The sequence below is a fragment of the Lontra canadensis genome, unplaced genomic scaffold, assembly GCF_010015895.1.
Source record: "Lontra canadensis isolate GAN:19392208 unplaced genomic scaffold, GSC_riverotter_1.0 scaffold79, whole genome shotgun sequence".
NCBI lineage: Eukaryota > Metazoa > Chordata > Mammalia > Carnivora > Mustelidae > Lontra > Lontra canadensis.
Window position 1 is genome coordinate 7,743,749 of NW_022631073.1, and position 19,090 is coordinate 7,762,838.

Sequence of the window (19,090 nt, forward strand, 5' to 3'; positions counted from 1 at the left end):
TGTGCATGCGTGTGCGTGTGCGTGGGTGCCTTTCCTGGGTGGGCTCCCTTCCGGGTCTGTTGCTGATGAGACGCCTCCGCCCCACACACAACCTTCTCGTGGATTCGTTTCTCTGCCGACGAACTTGTCTCGTCCAGTCCACGTTTTGCTCTCCCACTCCGGCCTCGACGACGACGGATTTTCCTACGCACTCCTATGCATGTGAACAACATGTAGTATAATTCTACTTCTTACAGAAGTATTACCGGAGGTATGATTTCCAATGTTATTTGGTTTATCCTGCAAATCTTTCTGTACGCGCAGGCCCAGCCCTTTGTGCCAATCCGTGCCATCCGGTTTCTCCCATGGGGCCTTTCTCGGGAGGCCGTATCTGTCGCCTCTGCTTTCTCACGTCCAGGCCCGGTTCTCGGTGGCGGTCCTCGAGCCTGTCGTCCCAAACCAAAGTGAAAGGGAGCATTTCTCATGACCTGGTATTGAAGTGACTTTGTGTCCCCAAAGTTGCGTATTGGACCGTGTTCAGTTGTACACCCCTGGTAGCGGAAGGTATGTTAAGTGAACCCAGTCACGCTGTACTTGTGTTCATATTTCACATTAAATGTGGACCCCTGTGACCGTCGCGGGAGTGCCTGCCATTCCTCGCCCTCCTGATCGCCCGTGGCGGGTTCTCCATGGCATCTGCTGCGTACAAATGAGTCTCATTTGTACTCATTCGGGGTCTCACCTGCGGGCTCTGCACACTGGGTGAGGGCACCTCCTGCGTATGGTGATGCGAGAGAGAAGGTCACAGAAGGGAGGGCCCTGACGTGACTCCCCGCTGAGCAGCCTGCCGTGGGTGCATTGAGGTGCCAGGGCCTGCCCCCAGACAAAGCCTCATGTGGGCGTCAGCCTGTGCATGTGAAGATGGGGTGACCGATCCCAGGCCCTCCCAGATGCTGCTTCCCTCACTCCTGGGGTCTGGGCCTGGGGGCAGTTAGTTGGAGACTCCTGGTGTCATTGGCTGTGTGTCACTGTCACTAGACCCTCCAGGTCCCCTGGCTGCACTGGGCTGGAGGAGATGGGATGGTCTCCAGTTTGGGGTTCTGGAGGCCTGGGCTCTCCTGGGGCCAGTGTGGCCCATGGCTTGGTCCCCTAGTTCTGAAAAGATCCTCTGGGGAGAGTCTCTCTCCCAGCACTGTCCCCCAGAGTGGTGTGTTGTGTGAAGGGGGCCAGTGAGTCCAGACCTGGAAAGAGGAGGACCCCATCTCTTGATGAGGGAGCCAGGAACTGCTTGGCTCTGCAGAGAAAATGGGCCTGATTGGAGAAAGGGGGCGGGTGGCCAATGAGTGTGCAGGAGAGACAGGGGAGTCCTGAGGTTGGTTGAGTCCCTATCCTGGGAGCCTTTCCAGAAACCCTCTCCTGTGTGGACACCCACCCCTACTCGGGAACCAGCTTGCAGGGAACATACTTATGGAGACTGTGTACATCTTTGTGTAAATCTCCCTTTGGAATGACCTCTTCCCAGAGGCCCCTGTTTGGGAACTGAAGCAAAGGCGGAGCTCTGGAGGAGTTTCTGGCCTCAGCAAGCAGGGAGGGAGAGGTCTCGGGCGTGGGCTGGCGGGTGTTTTCCTGGTGCTCCAGAAATCTCACCCCGTGGGTAGCTCCCCTGCCTGTGGGCGAGGCAGAGCCTGTTAAGACTCACAGGAAGAATCACCTTCTCAGAACCTTCTAGGGCCAGGCTCCTGCCAAGCAGCCAGAAGAGGGCAGGCCCACGGGCAGGGACCCAGCAGCCGGAGCCGCAGTGGCCCTGGGGACCTGGGTTAGCCACTCTCCGTTGCTGGAGCACATTATGCCACACTTAGCCCCTTAAAGCAACACACGTTGGTTATCGGGGAGTGCTGGAGATCAGAAATCCACAGTCAGGCTCACGGGGCTGGGGCCAAGGTGTGGGCTTTGTTCCTTCTGAAGATGGTTGGGGGTGGGGTCTGCTTCTCTGGCTTTTCCAGCCTCTGGAGGCGCCCCCCTTCCCATCGTTGGTGGCCACTGACCCTGTCCTCAGTGTAGCATCCTCAAATCTCTCTCTGACTCTAGTTCTGTGGTCATGTCACCCTTCTCTTGACTGGCCCCTCTCTCCCCTCAGAAAGACTCTGGTGACTACTCTGGCCTACCCAGATGAGGCAGGATCTTCTCCCCGTCTCCGGGGCACATCTGTGAAGGCCTGCTGGCCACATGAGGGGACTTATTTACAGGGATTAGGGTGCGGACACCTTTGGGGGGGTGACTGTTCAGCTGCCCCCAGGAGCGGGTCCAGCCAGCCAGTCAGGCCATCCGGGGAGTTGTGCCCCTGGCCTGTCCCTTTCAGCTGTCCCCTGGGGGGCCTAAAGAGATGTGAGTGGGCTGGCGGCTGCCCAGCAGAGCACCAAGCTTCGTGACAGGTCCGTCCCAAGATGGTGGTGCATCTTTCTGTCCAGCAGGGTCCTGCGGCTGGGGTGAGTGGGGCAGCAGGAGGCCACGCAGGGCCAAAGACACACTTTTTTTCCAAGGTCACATCGCAAGTCATTCTTCTGTGTGTTTCTCCAAGTGAGCCCAGGGCTCCCTGGCCCCAGATAGAACTGTTTCTCCCTCTCTGAGCAGAAGTGATTTCTGAGTGCTTGCAAGTTTTTTTTTTTTTCCTTTACAGTTGCTTTCTCAGTTCCCTAGGAGACCACAGCAGCCACGTGGGCAGTTGTGAGTTTCTGAAGTTCAGCTGTTTCTGAGTTAGTCATATTTGAAGGGGAGCAGCTTCTGAAGGCTACAAAAATAGTTTGCATGGTTTCTGGTCCCTGAGAGAGCCCGGGGGGCCGTGACCTCTGTGGTTTCATGCTCCAGAGGCGGCCCGGGGAGGCTGACCTCCAGACTCTCTCTCCTCGGCCATGCCTCCTGGCCCCACGCTGGACTCAAGTCCACGACCTCTACTTTGTCTCTGCTCCCAAAGCCCTGCTGGGGCGGTTGGGACCCCGTCCCCAGCCTTCCTGCCCTGCCCCCCACCCCCGCCGCCACCCTCCATCCCCTCCTCTGCTGACCTGCTCCAGTGCCAGGGCTCTGAGGGCTGTGTCTGCCCTGGGCTCTGCGGGCCATGCACATCGCGCCCCCACCCACCCTGAGCCGCAAGCCAGGGCTGAATGCTGAGGTGGAACCTGCGTCTCTTTGCGTGGCTGGGGTGACATCTGGCCCTCCTGAGAGCGGCTGCATCCTCATGCCATGGGCCCCTGACAAGACTCAGGCCCGCCCTCACGCCCTTCACCATTGCACTTAGCGCTGGGCAAGGAGCCACTGGTCCATTCATTGCCGGACGGTGTTTGCTGGCCGCCCTGGGGGTGGGGCACAGAGGACAATATGAGCCCCACCCCCACAGTGGGGGATTCCTTACTGGGGAAACAGCATGCGGAGAGCAGGGAGGCACTGGTGCTCCTGTGGCTTTCTGGCATGCACCCTCGCTCTGCCTGCTCTGAAAGGCCCCTAAAGTAGGCTCTAGAAGCAGTGAGGTCTATTGGAGGCTGACTCCTGGGCCTCCCCGAGACGCATGGCTTTCCCGAGACCACATGGTGGTGGACAGCGGGGACCCAGGGAAGCCAGGAAAGGCCGGGTCTGGGGTATCATGATGGGAAAGCATCTGGCTTCTCCCCAGGTCGCCATTCTTCACCATTCTGCCACCAAAGTGATGGGCCGACTGGCACCCACCGGACTCTGCCTCCAAAGAGAGACAGCGCGGGATGGGGACAACGAAATGAACGTAACTTTGTTCTGCCAACAGGTCTGGCCGCGGAGTCACCTGACCTCCCACCTACAGGCTGAGGGAGGCCTGGGGGCTGGCTCCAGGGGCCAGCAGAGTCATCGAAGTGGGCCGCCCGCCCCCAGGCTCAGCCCCGCACTGGTGTCTCACATCAGCTAGAAAGTGTGCACAGAGTCAAAATTTAATTTTTTAGCCAATGTTTCCTGAACATCTGGTCGGTGCAAGGCCCTGGGCCGGACGTGGGGGTGCGCTGCACCGGGAGCTTGTTTGCTCATTTGCCGATTCCTTCACCCATTCATTCACCAAGTGTTTTCGGGAGTGCTGCTGCGTGCCAGGCCCTGAAGGCTCCCAGGAGAGCAGACCCAGTCCCTGTCCGCGTGGACCCAGGATCTCGTGCCGCAGATCCATACAGACCAGAGCATCACCCACGCGATCCCGAGCTGCAGCAGCCCCGGGGGGCCGCCTGCTCCTGCTGTGACCCCCTTCCCTCCCAAGGCCACTCCATTCCCCGTGAGGCCTCCCCCTGTGGCAGAGACCCAGCCTCCCCCAGATGGCACGGGCCCCGATGCCAGCAGCTCTGAGCTCACGGGAACTGGCAAAATAGAAAAGATCACACAGGTTCCTGTTTAACAGTAGAAGAAACACATTTCCACAAAGATCTCCTGACCGGATTCTGCGTACAGTAAGTCAGTATTAGAATACCCCTGTTTTGGTAATACAGGTCCACTCGTGAGAAGGTGGAATTCCTCTGGGGGTGGGTAAACTTACACTTAACGAGCTTCAAAGCAAATGCCCCGTATCCCATCCCCTGTGGAACATAAAGACCGTTCCTCGGTCATCGCTGGGCCCCGCCGTCCTCCTGAAGTGCTTGCCCTTGGGAGGCGCTACCCTCCAGCCCCCAGAGCAGTCTCTTCCTGGCTCCGTCTCTGCATTCTGACCTTGAAATATCCGGGGTGGGGGGGGACGGGGGGGAGTGTCCTACACTCAGTCCTCAGCCCTCTTAGCTAGCTTCACCCCGTCCATGGAACCAACAGCCATCTCTGCTTGGATGACCCCCAGACCTCAGCCCTGTGCTCTGGACTAGGGCGAGTCTCGCTGGGTCACAGCATCTCCAAACTAACAGAGCGACCTGGTGACCCAGAGCCCTTGGGGTGTGACCCCGCCCCACTGGGCTGTCTCCCCACTGGGTCCCACCTCAGTCTCAGTGGCCAGCCCATGTAGACCAAATCTCCATGCTCCTGTCCAGTCGCTGCTGAGTCTCCCACTGATGCTGGAGCCCACCTGGCCTGCACTCCAGCTCTTACAATCTGTCCCGCACAGAAGGCTCTGCCCCTTGGCCACCTCCTTCAGGTCCTTCCTCATGCCCATCCTCCCGGACCAGCTTGTCTAAACAGCCACTCCCTACCCCTCCCTGAGCCACTGTCTCTTGCTCCTCTCCTCTTGCCCACTTCCCAGAAGCCACTGTTCTGCTGCCTCTGCCCCCCAATCCTGACCACTCCTCACCACCAGCCCTGTATGAATCATGGTTTCAGTTTCTGTATTTCATGATGCTTTGACTTCTTGAGAAGTCGTTGAACCCCTGGGGCATAGCTATGTCCTAGAGATGGCAAACAACTCCCTTCGACATGAGCCTCTGATGTGCAAAGCAGCCAATCCAAGCTCCCTACTCCAGACCACCTCCTTTACGGGTCACCCCGGGGCCGGGTGCCAGACAACCAGGACAGCCCTTAGTTCAGAGTCCAGCCAAGTCATCAAACCGGCCGGTCCCAGCCCTGCATAACCTGGTCACCCTCTGCACCCATTTCTTCCCTGGAAACCACAAGAGAGGCTCTTGGCTCCTGGCCCTCCCTGCCTGTCCCCCACGTGGCCCTGTGAGGCACGGCGTGCCCCCTCCTCTGGGGAGCTGTGAGTGAGAGCCTGTGTCTTCAGGGGCACTTGTCTCCTGGTCTGTGGGCCTCACACTGTCCGAATAATAATGAAACCTACATGAAAGGGCACCCGGTGACATAGTTGGCTGCACATCGACTCTTGGTTTTGGCTCAGGTCACCATCTCAGGGTCCTGGGATTGAGCCAGAACCTGCTAGTTTCTCCCTCTCCCTCTGCCCCTCCCTGTGCTTGCTCTCTCAAGTAAATAAATCTTTTTTTAAAAAACTACCTATGTGTAAAAAATCCCACCTCCAATGGTGGGACCCCCTCAGGCTCCCTGCACCCACCCCCCATTGCAGCTCTTTCCCTGAAATCTGCAGCCAAAGCGACCTTTTACAACATCCCTCCAACCACGTCCCTCTCTGCCCGGAAACCCTCCTCGGGCTCCCAGCTTGCTTCCTAAAAAATGTGGGAGCCCTGCCAACATCCCCGGGGCCCTCCTTGACCCACCCGGCTGACTGGCCCCTAAGGCCCCAGCCACCCCTACTCACCTGGCCCCCTTCCAGTCCAGCACTGACCTCACTGCTGCCCCTCAGGCATGCCGAACCCTGCCCTGCCCCCCATCCCCTCCACCACCAAATGCCCTTTCTGTCCCCGGACCAGGGCTCACCCTTCCGGGCCTTGGCAAGCCTGCGACTTCACCTCCCGGACATGGGTGCTGGGAGGGGATGGGCTGGCTGGGCGGGTCCACATTCTGGCGGCATCTGTAACTGCAGATTAGCCGGGCAAGTTGGATTAGTGAGAAATCCTACCGAACCATAGAAACATTTTTAAATATTTTGTTTTTGCTTACAGTATGTAAGGTGTCGGGTTGTGTGTCTTCAGTAAAAGGGCCAGAGTCCCTCCTGCACGCGTAGTGTTGCAGATGGGAGCTCGGGCGGGGGCTTCCAGGAGACGCGCTTCGAGGAATCAGTGCTGGTTTCCGGTTTGGGCTCCCCATGGGGCGTGGGACCTGGGAGGCGGCTGCCGGGCCGTCTGCGGGCAGAGTCCTCCCTCACTTCTGTGCTTGTTCTCAGATTAGCTCCCTCGTCTGTGCCAGGACTTCCTGCAAGCTTCCGGGCCGCTGTGCAGAGAGCAGCTCGTGTGTCCCTCTCGCTCGTGTTTAGTCCACAGCAGGGGCTCCCCAGGGGGCCAGGTGCTGGGGCCCCTCGAAATCCTTTCGGGAGGTGCCCCTGTCCAAACCGGTGGCATGGTCCTACCAAGATGTCCTTTGCTCTCACGCGCTCCGTGTCCTTCTCGAATGTCCAAGTGACGCTGACGGGCGGCCCCGGCTCGGCCCGCCACTGCTGCTCGTGCACGCACAGAATTTACAAATCCGTCCGTGTGCCTGTCCAGGGCGGTGAACAGTGAGGGACGGAGACCGCGTCCCCAGACTGTCTTGGGAATCTTCAATAATTTTTAAGAGTATAAACGAGTCTTAATCCGACACAGTTTGAGAAGGGCTGCTTTTCCTGTTTAATGAAATAGTGTGTTTCTGAGGTCAGACCCGGATTCCGAAACAAACATGACCGGTTGATGGTAAACAAAACCTCCCCGAGAGCACTTTGCGGAAGGCCCAGGAGCCCTGAGCATCAGCCAGGATAGGGGCAGGGGGGGGGGGCGGACTCAGAGACAGACATCTGTCCACTGGGGAGGCGGGATAGGTGGCGGTGGCCAGAGGAATCTGGGCACCAGCTGTTCACTGAGCATGTGCTGAGTACCAGGCCCTGTGCCAAGGGCATCTTCCAGCGGCCCCTGGGATCCTCACCTCCGCCCCAGAAGGGAGGTCATGTGGTCATCCTGGCCTACCATCACTCGGATGGGGGAACCGAGGTAGGAGAGGGGCCTAGTAACGAGCCCCAGGGCCCCCAGCCACCAAGCAGCAGAGGTGGTCCTGGGTCTTGGTCTGCTGGTCTCTGGGACCTGGGTCCTCACCTGCCCACCTCAGTTCCAAGTCCCTGAACTTTGAGTTTCCAAAGATGTGGGTGGAGGGGGGTGGTCCCATGGCTCTCCTGAGTCTGAGCTGGGAGGCTGATGCAGGCACTGGGGTTGGGGTCAGGCCCTAGGGGCATCCTCAAGGTCATTTCCTTGTGGAAACAGTTGAATGGATCCACACGACAGCCCCCCTCCTCTCTAAGTGCCTCCTGCCCCCTGGTGCCCACCTCTGGGGACACTGAGGCAGAGACTCAACCCTGGCCTCCTGCCCCATCTTCCTGCATTCCCTTCTGGGTCCTGCATCTACCTGGACAGGGGCAAGTGAGCTGAGCGTGCTGTGGGCCTCCAGAGGAGCCCTTGACTTCTTAGAAGGGTGAGCAGGTTGGTCTGCCTGCTCCATGCACCCCGCCTACCTTGGTCTGAGGCTTTCTCCAAGCCCCAGAATCCTGGGCTGTCCCCACAGCCAGCTCCGAGGTTAGGCAGAGGCCCTCTGTGGCCGGCAGTAGCTCCTTCCGCTGTGAGTTCGAGTCATGACTGAGGAATGGGGAGCGGCCGCCTTCCTCCTCAGGGCTGACCTCCAGAGCTCCGAGGGGCAGCCAGACATCTCAAGTTAGGCCCACCGTCACCATGGAGAACATTTGTTTACTCCTACCTCCAAATGAGATAATCTGGAGATCTGCCATTTTCTGTACTTTCAACATAATGGAATTCAGGAAAATTCCAAAGCCAAGCCAGCCCCCAATTCTAAAGACATAGAGACCTAGGCAGCCTGCATAGACTTCAGGATGTGGGCAAACTTCTTTGTCCAGCCTCTAATCTCCTCCTTCCCCTAAGAGCATATATCTCACCAATACACATTTTCTCCTTCACTGCCTTCACCCAGTGTGTTACTCTACCAGCAGTGACCCCCTCCTCACTGTTCAACTGAGTCAGCATCTTACTCCACCCCAAGGACAAATTCAAGTGTTGCCTCCTCCTCCATGATGGCCTCCTGGATTCCACCCACCCTCCCACCTGCATGAAGAAGTCTCCCCCATACTAGTCCCTCTCCCACCTAGTGTGGCATTCATGGCTTTCTACCTGACTGTGGTCATTTGTGTGTCCCCATTCCCATCCGGACAGTGAAGTCTGGGGACCCCCAGCCCCCATAACCATCAGTGGAGTGAGGGAGGCAGCAGGTGCCTGGAGAGAAAACCGAACTGGGAGCTGGACGATACTGGGCAAGCTGCTAACTTCTCTGAGCCTCAGTTTCTCCAGCTGCTGACCAGGATCGGGGCCTGGAGGATTGCAGGAGGCCTTTCAAATCTGCTCATCTATTTTGCTTTTTAAAAACCTGCCACTCTCCCCACAGCACAACTTCCTTAGGCGTTTTGCAGAGGCGGGGTGTAGAAGGAGATGGAGAAAGGGTTGAGGGTGGGGGCTGGCAGCCGGTCTCGGACCTTCCAGGCTTCTGGGGACAGCTCACCTGGGGAGCAAGAGGCACCGAAATGCAGCCCCGCACTGCCCCCATGTGGCCTTCATGGGCACTGCAGCCAGGAGGCCTGTTTCTACTGACCTTTGGCAGGACTGCCCTGGCATGTCCCTCCCCCATGTGGACCCCCCACTGTCGTCCCACTCACCCCTTAGCTAGGCCAAGGAGCTCCCGGGAACCCAGAGTAACCCCAGTAACAGGGCGTCCAGGGTTGGAAGGAGTCAAGGTCTCAGTCCAGCCAATTAGGAAATTGTCCTGAAGGCATCTGATGTCAGAGAAAGGGGTGGTTCTGGGAGTCCCTGCCTGCTTTCTGGCTTCCAGGCTTTCAGGCATGATCATACCCAAAGTATCCACAGGGAAAGGAAGGCTGGGAGAAGGCCAGTCTCAGAGCCAAGGTTCTTTGGAGGCCGGCCTGACTCCCCATCCAGTGCTCCCTCCACTCCATCTGGCACCTCTAGGACACAGCTCCTGATGGGCTGAGCTAAACCCTTCCAGCCTCTTTGAACCTGGCAGTGGTCCAGACACCTCCTATCCAGCCCCTCCCCACCTTGGTCCTTCCACCTGGGATGTCTCCCCTTCCCATCCCTCACATCCAACCCACCCTTTCAGGCACCCAGTCCTGAGCTAGCCTGTGCCTGCCAAGGAGGGCCCTGAGGGAGCCATCACCTACCCCAGCAGGCTCAGAGTGTATGGTGGGGGTGTAGGTTATGAGGGGGGCCTGGGCTTGCAGCTTCTGCCCTCAGACACGCAGAACTCCATCCCTGCCCTTCCTTGTCCCATTTCCACCTTTTCACTCCTCCCCTACCTCCGCTCCTGGTTGTGCTCTCCTCTCTGTTCCCTGAGAAAGGCCTGCCTGGCTGCAGGTCCCACCTCCTTGTGTCTGTGACCCCTTGACCGCAGCAGGCAGACTCTGCCACCGCTGGCCTAGACCCAATCCTTCCTAGATGGGGAGGGAGGAGCTCAGTGGGTCCAGGGGGCTGTGGGGCTCCCACCCCTGGCTTCCTTTCCCTGGGCCTCCCTGGGCTTAGCGGAGCACCTGGCTGTCTCAATTTAGATACGCTGGGATCTGGAACCTCCATGTGGCATCAGGGTCTCATCGTGCTTGACCCAGTCCAACAGGGGGCAGACCTGCCCTGCCCTCTGTCCCCTGTGCCTTTGAGTTCTTTCTGCTCCTTCCTCCCACCCCCTCCCTTCTCCCTCTTCCTCCCCACTTGCTGTCCCTCCAGAGGCAAGGAGTTTGCTGGACTGGGCATGGCTGGGCTGGATTGAGCACCGTTGGGTTAAACTGGGCACAACTGGGCTGGGTTGTGCTAGGGTTCTAAAGGGCAGATCATGGCCCAGATAAATCCCCATGCCCCACATCACCAGGACCTTCAAAGCCACAGTCCAACCACCACAGGAAATGATGCCAGTTTACTAGCATCTGCTGAGAGACGCTTTTCCTCTGGCCCCTCGGGCTCCTGGGCTTTCACACAATCCCAGCAGCTCCAAGCTTCTCCCTTGCCAGTTGGGGGCCGCTCTTTCTGGAGCACTCGAGCTTCTGGGCTGGGTATCAGAGGAGAGAACTCACCCCTGCCTCCTTTGAGAAGTGAGCAGAGAACAGTCGGCTTATTTGTGGCCAGAGTCTGCCTGGGGCAGGTGGCCTAGCAAGCGCGTGCAAGGAGACCCATAGCCGGGGCGCACCTGTCAGTCATTTCGCTGCAATCCTACCCGTCTCTGGCCTGGCTCTCCTCACCCCCTTCCCCATTCTTTCCTCCCTTCCAGATTCTAGCTGCACCCCGTAATCTATCTGCACTGAAACTGGTGAAATATCCGTACATTTATCTCACCGCTCTCCAAGTCCTTCTGCTTTTCTAAACCACCAATTCCGTGAGCTCAGCTATTGGTTTAAGGCTTCAAAGGACTTTTTTTTGGATCATTTTCAGTTGTGGGACTTCAGTGTGGTTCATTTCCAAATCTCGTTTTTGTCCCAGAATCTTGTTCCTTCCATATGGTTTTTATTTCTTCTTTACATAATCATTTTAAACATGCTTTCAGTCTGATTTATGATCTCAACTGAACTATTCTGTTATTTTAATGTGATTTATAAATGATTTAAATTTATATATGATTTAAACATGATCTGTAGTTTCACACATTATCAGATGTTAAGTCCTAAGTATGACTCATAATTTCATTTCAACTGTTTTGTTATTGCAAATGCTTGGGGGACCTAATCCCGTTTATCTGCTGACTTTGCCTCAATGAGAATTGTTTCCTTGTGCAGTTTGTGATTTCCAGAAATGATTGTGAATCTTTCTTCAGCTGGCGTTACCGGTTTTTGCTACAGGAGCCTCACGTGGTCTGCGGTAGAAAATGTCTCTAGGAAAGCATTTGTCTTTGCTTTGGCCTGGATCCAAGGGGTCATATTTCTGGAACCAAATTTTGCAATGACTTTTTTTTTTTTTTTTTTTTTTTTTTGGTTTGGGATATATTGAAACTTTCCATCGGACTGAGGTGGGGTAGTTTTAGAGGTTCAATTTCAAATGGGAACCTTTTTCCACCTTCACCTTTTCTGAGCAGAGTCGAGCTTTTTCCTGAGATTTATCTCTGGTTTTCCTAGTCTCTCCTAGAAGGAAGAGCCAGACTTCCAGGGTCCTGGCTTTGTTCAGAGTTCTCAGTTCCCCTCTATCTCTTGTACATCAGAGCTCTGCGTCCTCTCCTACGAACATTAAATTAACCCAGCCCCAGGGAGGTCCCCTCTACTTGCCAAATGAGATGCAGTGCGATTCACGAATTGCTTAATAAAGCCAATTAGATCTTCATAAATAAATAAATAGCCCCCAGCCCTAAGGACACATACTTGCATCTCATGCCTCCCTGGGTTTGGGTGGTCTTGGCTCATGAATGATCCCTTTGGCTTATGGTTCCTACTTTATGTCTGGCTGGAGAAGTATTCCCTTTCCTTCTCTCAAGTTTACCTCTGATTCACAAAGAACTTGACATAGATTTGGGGGCAGGGATGATCAGCAGGGCAGAGATGGAAATTTTGGAATTGACCTTCTGTTACTAACTCCTAGATTAATTCCACGGTGATTAGAGGACTGACTTCTGGTGAATGGTGTAAATCTCTAAAAAGGCATTGATGTTTGCTTTATGACTCAACATACAGTTCATTTTATTAAATATGCACTTAAAAAGGTGTTTTCTGTCATTGCTGGATACGATGTTAATTAACGATGTTAATTAGGTCAAGCTAATTATGCTGTTCAGACTTCTCTCCTTACTGCTTTTCTATGTCTGTTGAGAGGACTGTGCTAATGTCTGCTAATATGATTGTGGGCTTGTCTCTTCATCCTTTTTGTTTGGTGCTTATCTGGCATAATTCAGTGTTATTATCTTTTGCTCTTATTTGAGTCTCTTGTAATTAATTTATAGTCAGTTTCTTAAAAATCTGATAGGACAATTTTAGTCTTACTTGGAGTATTTAGTCCATTTACATTTAATGTGATTATCAATATATTGGGATTTTTTTTAAGCTACACTTTTACTATTTATTTTCTATTTGTTGTACCTATTTCACGTTGCTTTTCCACACCTCTGTTTTCATGTTTTCTTTAAGGGTTAATAGTTTTATCAACATGTTTTCCCTGTATAAACTGGGCACTAAACTATACTTTTATTTGTATTTTCATAATTGTTCTGGATATTACAATATATATTTCCTACTTATTACTGTCTAATACAATTTTAGATTTTATCTCTTCCACACAATGTGAAGATCTTAGTACACTGTATTTTCCCCACCATTTTCTGTTATTGTGAAGCATTTTAATCCTACGTATGTTTTAAATCAGAATGCTGTGCACACAGTGGGGGGCCCTGAAAGTCTCAGGGCAAAGGGTGGGGGTACAGGAAAAATGAGGAAAGGGAGCTCTTGGTCTGTTTCAGGGATGAGAAGATGCATAAACTACCCAGTTAGCCAGAAGGGTGGACAAAGCAGAATTCATCTGCCTCTACCCAGCACAATGACCTGGAGACAATGAACTGATGGGACCCTTCTAATTCCATAAAACACTGTGACTGGGCTGCTGGTTAGGAAGGCCACCGCATTCAGGGGGACGGGGTAATGTCACAAATTAAAGTTGGAAGGTGGCAAGTCTCTGGCTTGTAACTTCAAGCACAGTGGTCTAATGCTAAACAAAAAATTCCAAAAGCTGTGCAAAAACGTTTTCCGTCATGAACAATACCGTCCCTTCCAGCTGAGACAAAGCCACATGGCCTGGAGCAGAGCCTGAGTGGGGAACAGGGGCTCATGGACTGAGCGCCCCAGCTTCTCCAAATGCATCAGCCAAAGGGCTGAAAACGAAAGGTGGCAGCAGCATCCGAGCAGAGACAAGGTGTGTGGCACTCGGGAGAAGCACAGTTGAGAACTTGCCAAAACCCAGCAAGAAGGCTTGGGGCCATGGCTGTGCTCCACCATCTGCAGTGACCTTGACCTTCAAGGTGCTGAACCGGCCTGGTGCCAGAAGCTGCCCTGGAACCCAGCTGGCCCCCAAATTAGGAATTTATAAGCAACTCTGGGTTTACAAGAATCAAAAGCATATTCCTGCCCCCTCCCCAACAGAGTATGTCAAGATCCAGAAACAGCCACAAAAGGAGAGAAGGAACTAAACAAAATGTCTGGGGAGTGGCCATCGGGGTGACTAGAGGTGGGGCTGTCCATACCAGGGTGACCCACTGGGACTTCTTTTGTTTCAGTGCTGAAAGTCTTGCTTTCTGGAAACCCACAACCCCTTGGTCCTGGTCTCCCTGTTGGCCAGGTGGGCTGGAATTGCAGGGTGCTCCAGAAGGTAAGGCCAGAATTCTGTCCCTCTGCTGAGTTCTACTCACTTGAGCTGTGGGGTTGCGGGGGGTGAGGCCTCCATGCAGACCCCACAGCTGAGGTCCCCTGCAGTGTTTGCAGGGCCAGCCTGGTCCCTGAGAAGTACAGGAGAGAGAGGTCCCCTTCTTGTTGCCCACCATTTCCAGTCTGACACCTGGAGGAAAAATCTGTGTTGCCCCAAGTAATACATTCAGAGGGACAGGAACATTATGGGAAGCATCCATAAACACAGAGCAACAGGGAGAAGGGCTGGGGGTCTGCAGCCAAGGCCCCTCCCTGGGTGTAGCTGATGGGGGGGACCCCAGCGCAGCCACTGCACAGGGCCAGCCGCCCCACCCCCACCACTTTGGCTCCAGTGTGCCTGCATGGTGGATGGACTTGGGGGGATGGGGAAGATCCCTTCCTCTTGACTGCCCCTCGCCCACCCTGCTTCCTACACCGGGAATTAGAAGACATTTGCTAAAAATATTAAAATAGCACACAAACGATCTGACCATCTCTACTGTGCAGAGAAGATGAAGAAGGATGCTGTCCCCTAAGCCAGATGCCCTCGGCGGGAAATTGACCTCAGGGCTCTAGGAAGCAGCCAGTGAGTACAGGGTGGCCGGGACCTCCAGGGAGGAGCTGAGGAGCCCGGAGCCTCTTCCCTGGGGAGGGCTCTGCCCTGGTGAGTGGGACTCCTGGGCCCGTGCCTCCTTCCCTGCCTGGCCAGGGGTTTGCAGTGAGGCCAAAACACTGAAACTTGGCACCAAGAGCAAAGTCATTTCCACTCCCCCACTCCCCAGAGGTTGATTCGCCTTGCCACTGTGCTTTGTGGCACTTGTCGGCATTTTTCAGCCTTTTCCTGACAACCTGCGAGCTCAAGCTCCCTAGGATTGGCAGGAATCAGGACTCAAGCAAAGCTCTCACCTTCCCCTTATATCCATTTGGAATGGTTCTGCTGCTTAAAAGGAAGTCTCAGAGTCACTCCTCTCACAAATCACAGTCATAATCAATACTTAATATACTGTAGGACATTTTAAAAAGTACACAGAGTCAGGCAGAGTTGGTTTTCCAGGCTTTCCTGGGCTCCCTGCCTAGAACTCTCAGCCAGGAATGGATGGGGGAGGAGGGAGGAGGAGAGTCAAACCCTCCGTGCGCGTGTGCACATGTGTGTGAATGTCTTGCACTCTGCAAGGTGCAGGAAGGATGTTCCTTTCCTGTATGGTCCCCTGGAACAGCAGAGCGCGTCTGGGTCCCCGGTCCCCGGAGTCATGGGGCCCCACATCCCCTTCGGAGTGTGTCAGCAGAAGGGCGGCAGGGGGCCCAGGGCAGAAGAGTCCCATTGGGGGGCTGGTCAGCAGCATTCAGATCCTGAACGCCCATCTTCTTTTTCTCATTGTGCTTTTCATCTTCTATACAATTATCATTTACAATTGAAGTTGGCTTATTATTTTCTCATCTCCCCCTAAATAGCTCCAGGGACGTAGGGAGCTCTGACGTTTTGCTCTGTCATAATCTCCTACTGCAAGTTCCCCGATCAGTGCCTGGCCCATAGTTCAGGCTCCACAGATGCTGCTGGATGTTGGGTGAACTTGAGCCCTGGAAGGCACGGAAGGAACTTGAATTTTTTTTCTGGTCACTGTAATCAGCAACGGGAGGGTTTAAGCAGAGGTGATGCGAGCTGATTTATGCTTTAGGAAGAAGCCCCCGCCCCCGGCCTGCCATGTGGAAGATGGACTGGAGTGGAGGTGGGACACCCAGGAGCAGGCAGGGATCCTGGTCTCTTTCACTCCCGGGTAGGTCCTAGAGCAGCGCCGTCCGCACAGGACTTTCCGTCAGGGTGGAGATATTCTGTGGCCGTGCTGTCCGGGACGGTGGCCACTGGCTGGCCACCTGTGGCCACTGAGCACTGCAGCCTGGCTCTTGTGTGATTGAGGAACTGGATTTTACATTTCACTTTATTTTAATTCATTGAAATTCAAATTAGGACATGTGGCTAGATGCTCTGTGTGAACACTGCTGTTCTAGAATCGTGGGTAAGGGTAGGAACAGGGCAGCTGTTGGAGGAGGCCACACTTGGGCTGCATTTGGGAGATGGACCCGAGAGACTGGGATTCCACTGGAGGGAGAGAGGCTTTGGCCCGAGCATCAGACAGGGAGTGCTTAGCAAGGGGGTGTGGATGGGAATGGTCCTCTCTTCTCTTGCACGGGTCTGGCATACAGGGAGAGGCTGATCTGCACAGAGAAATGGGAGTCATCTACAGGGAGGCATGCTTTAATCCAGAGGCAAAGCCGAGACTGGAGGGAGAAAGCAGGGCTGGAGCCGAGAGGCTGATCCTCCCTGACACCTGTCCCCGGGGTCTAGATCCCACTCGTTGCTCTTAGGGGGAGGGGAGCTGCGTTCCCAAGGTAAGTCTGGCATTACAGAGCTAATGCTTATCCTGCCGCCTGTGTGGTGGCCTGTCCCATGCATCCTTGTTGCAGTTGGTGACCCACGGAGCAGAGCCCAGGGGCCTGGCTGAGGGATAGCCAAGCCCGACTTCCTCTTACAAAATACTCCAGGAAAACAGCTGATGAGAAGCCAGTCGGACGGGAGGCTGGGATTTTATTGGTGATTAAGTTAGGGTCACGGAGAGATGCAAATCGGCTGGATTTCTGTGCCTCCGTCACTGTCCTGTGGGATCCAAGAGCATGTCTGTGGCAGCCGATGAAAGCTCGGAAGGGGTCTAAGCTGACCGACACAGTGAGATGAGCAGAGGGGCAAATGCCTCATTAAAACACTGTTTTCTTCCTGCGGTTCTCTCAACCCTCTTCAATGCCTGTTCTTAAATGTCGAGGGTTTCCGCTAAGCTGAGTCAAATGTTTTAGGCATTTTGATCTTGAATGGTGAGTTCCAAGTGGCCTCTGGACTCTGACCCATGGCGTGTATCACAAGGTCCCTTGTTAAGGACCTCCTGGCAGCCAGCTGGTCCGGGGGCTCTAACTCTTAACACAGAGCAGCACTCGACCTGCCGCATACGTGCGAATGGCCCCTGGTGTGTGGGGATGGGGTGACCTGGAGCCCAGCCCTTTCATCCCCAGCCCTCCACACCCTCTCCCTGCCCCTGGCTGGGAACATACATGCTACTCACAGATGTTGTGCAATTCAAGCTGCGATTTCATTGACAAGCAGGAAACAAACTCACCGTTCTCAGTCCACGTAAGGTGGTACAAGGACACGCGGTACTCTGTGACTGTGACTTGGTGAATTGTCGCTCCCAGGTTAGGAGCGGGGACCTGAAAGGGACACCCGAGTCCCCAAGTTCCCAAAATGTGGACTCCACTTTCCGGTCCCTCGACAGGCCCAGCAGAGGGCAGGCTGGCCCTGGGAATGCGCTGGAGGCCAGGACAATTGGGAGGCGCCCGCTTCCCAAGCAAGAGCTGGGAAGCCTAAATCCGTGACTCCCTCCAAAGGCTCTCTCCCTGCTGGGCCCTGCCAGGACCCAGGTTACACCCCATCAAAGAGGAGACCTCTGGGAGTCCCAGCCAGGTCCCTCTCCCTTTCTACAGGGCCCTGCCCTGCTCCATCAATAGGAATGTCCTGGTTCACATGTCTCCTGGGGGCTTGGAGTCAGGATCCTGAGAGAGCGCTGGCTCCCTCTCGCCTTCCTGCTGCTTTTTTAGAGCCAGCGCACTTGCTGCCAGCTCTGGGCCTATTGAGCCCACACAGCAGCCCCGGGCCACCCCTCGGCCTGCCTCAGCTGCCCCCCTTCTTGCCTGGACAGCCTGGCAGAGAGGTGAGGAGTCTGCACACTAGATGGGCCTGGGCTCTCCCAGGCCGTGCGAAGTGACCTTGTCGTCTCATCTCTAAAATGGGACTCAACAGGTTATACTGGAGAACTGTTGAGCAGAGTGTGTGTGATATCATCTGAGATAGAGAGATACCTGATAGCTGAGAGGGGGCAGATGGAGATGATAAACACGATTTTCTTACGCCATGGGACTCTTTGTTTTTCCACTTGAAACTCTCAGTGTCACCTCAGTGTCCTGAGGCCGGTGTCCACGGCCAAGCAGGAGCATCCACTCACCCGTCAGAAACCCGCTCTGTCAGCCCGCGGAGCCGCTTGCCCTCCTGGATCTCCCGGCTTCTGCATCCCACGCCTCCTCGTGCTCTATTTTCTTTGAAAGAGACGTGAGGCTGCAAAGCGCTCTGGAAGAAAAGGGAATTGAGTTTTCCTGCTCTTTCTCTGAAATCCTTAGAGGCTGAGTTTCAGGGCCAGGCTGGAGAAGTAAGGAAACCCTGAAATTCTGTATGGGTCTGGATCATTCCAGAAGCTCCCAGAGACACGCAGGACTGCAGAGACCTACCTCGAGCTGCAAAGCCTTCTCATGGCCCTCCCTGGTGGTCTGGGCACAGGTGGCACACACTGAGCCCGGGGTCGCATGGGACCGGAGGCGGCCAAGGCGGGGATGGGAGTGGGGCACGGGGCAGAGGACACAGCACAGCCCAGGGCAGGCTCATGTCCCCAGTTTGGGTCCCAGCACAGGAGACTGGACCGTGCATGAGGCCCCCGTATCTGGCTGAACCCCAGTTCCGAGTTTGCTCCCCGGCATCCCAGGCCCCTGCCCCACCCCAGCCCATCCCTCAGGCCAGTCCTTCTGACAAAGTCCGTGGGAGTGGCGGTGTCTCTTCTCTGCTTCTCTGCACGGGCTGGTTTTGCGGCCTCTCCCTATGGTTTAGAGTGTGTGCATTGTGTGAATTCCCATGCAAAAGCTTTTTGGGTTCATCATCTTCATTTTGTCAGATTTCCTCTGACTCATGTAGTCAGTTGAAATGTTAATTCTGAAAATATGGCCAGGCACACAGAGCTGGAGTCAACTTGGTCTGGCTCCTTCATAAACAAGGAGGAAAAGGGCCCAAGGAGTGACTTGCCCGGGGTCTCCAACCCCTGGCAGAATGGGAGGGTGGGGCCTTGAATCGGGTCTCCTGAGCCCCTTCCTTGGTCCCCAGGGCTTTCTTCTATGCCGTTGTTGACTCAGCTTGCATGTCCAGCACTCACTTCCCAGCAAGTAGCAAAGCACTAGAATGATCCATGAACTCGGGGGCCCCCAGCAGGAGCTCAGGCCTTCTTGGAAAAGAGGTCTGGAGCGGCAGTGTAGCCACTGTTTGCTGAGTGTGTGGGACAAGGGGAGGGGCCACGGAGC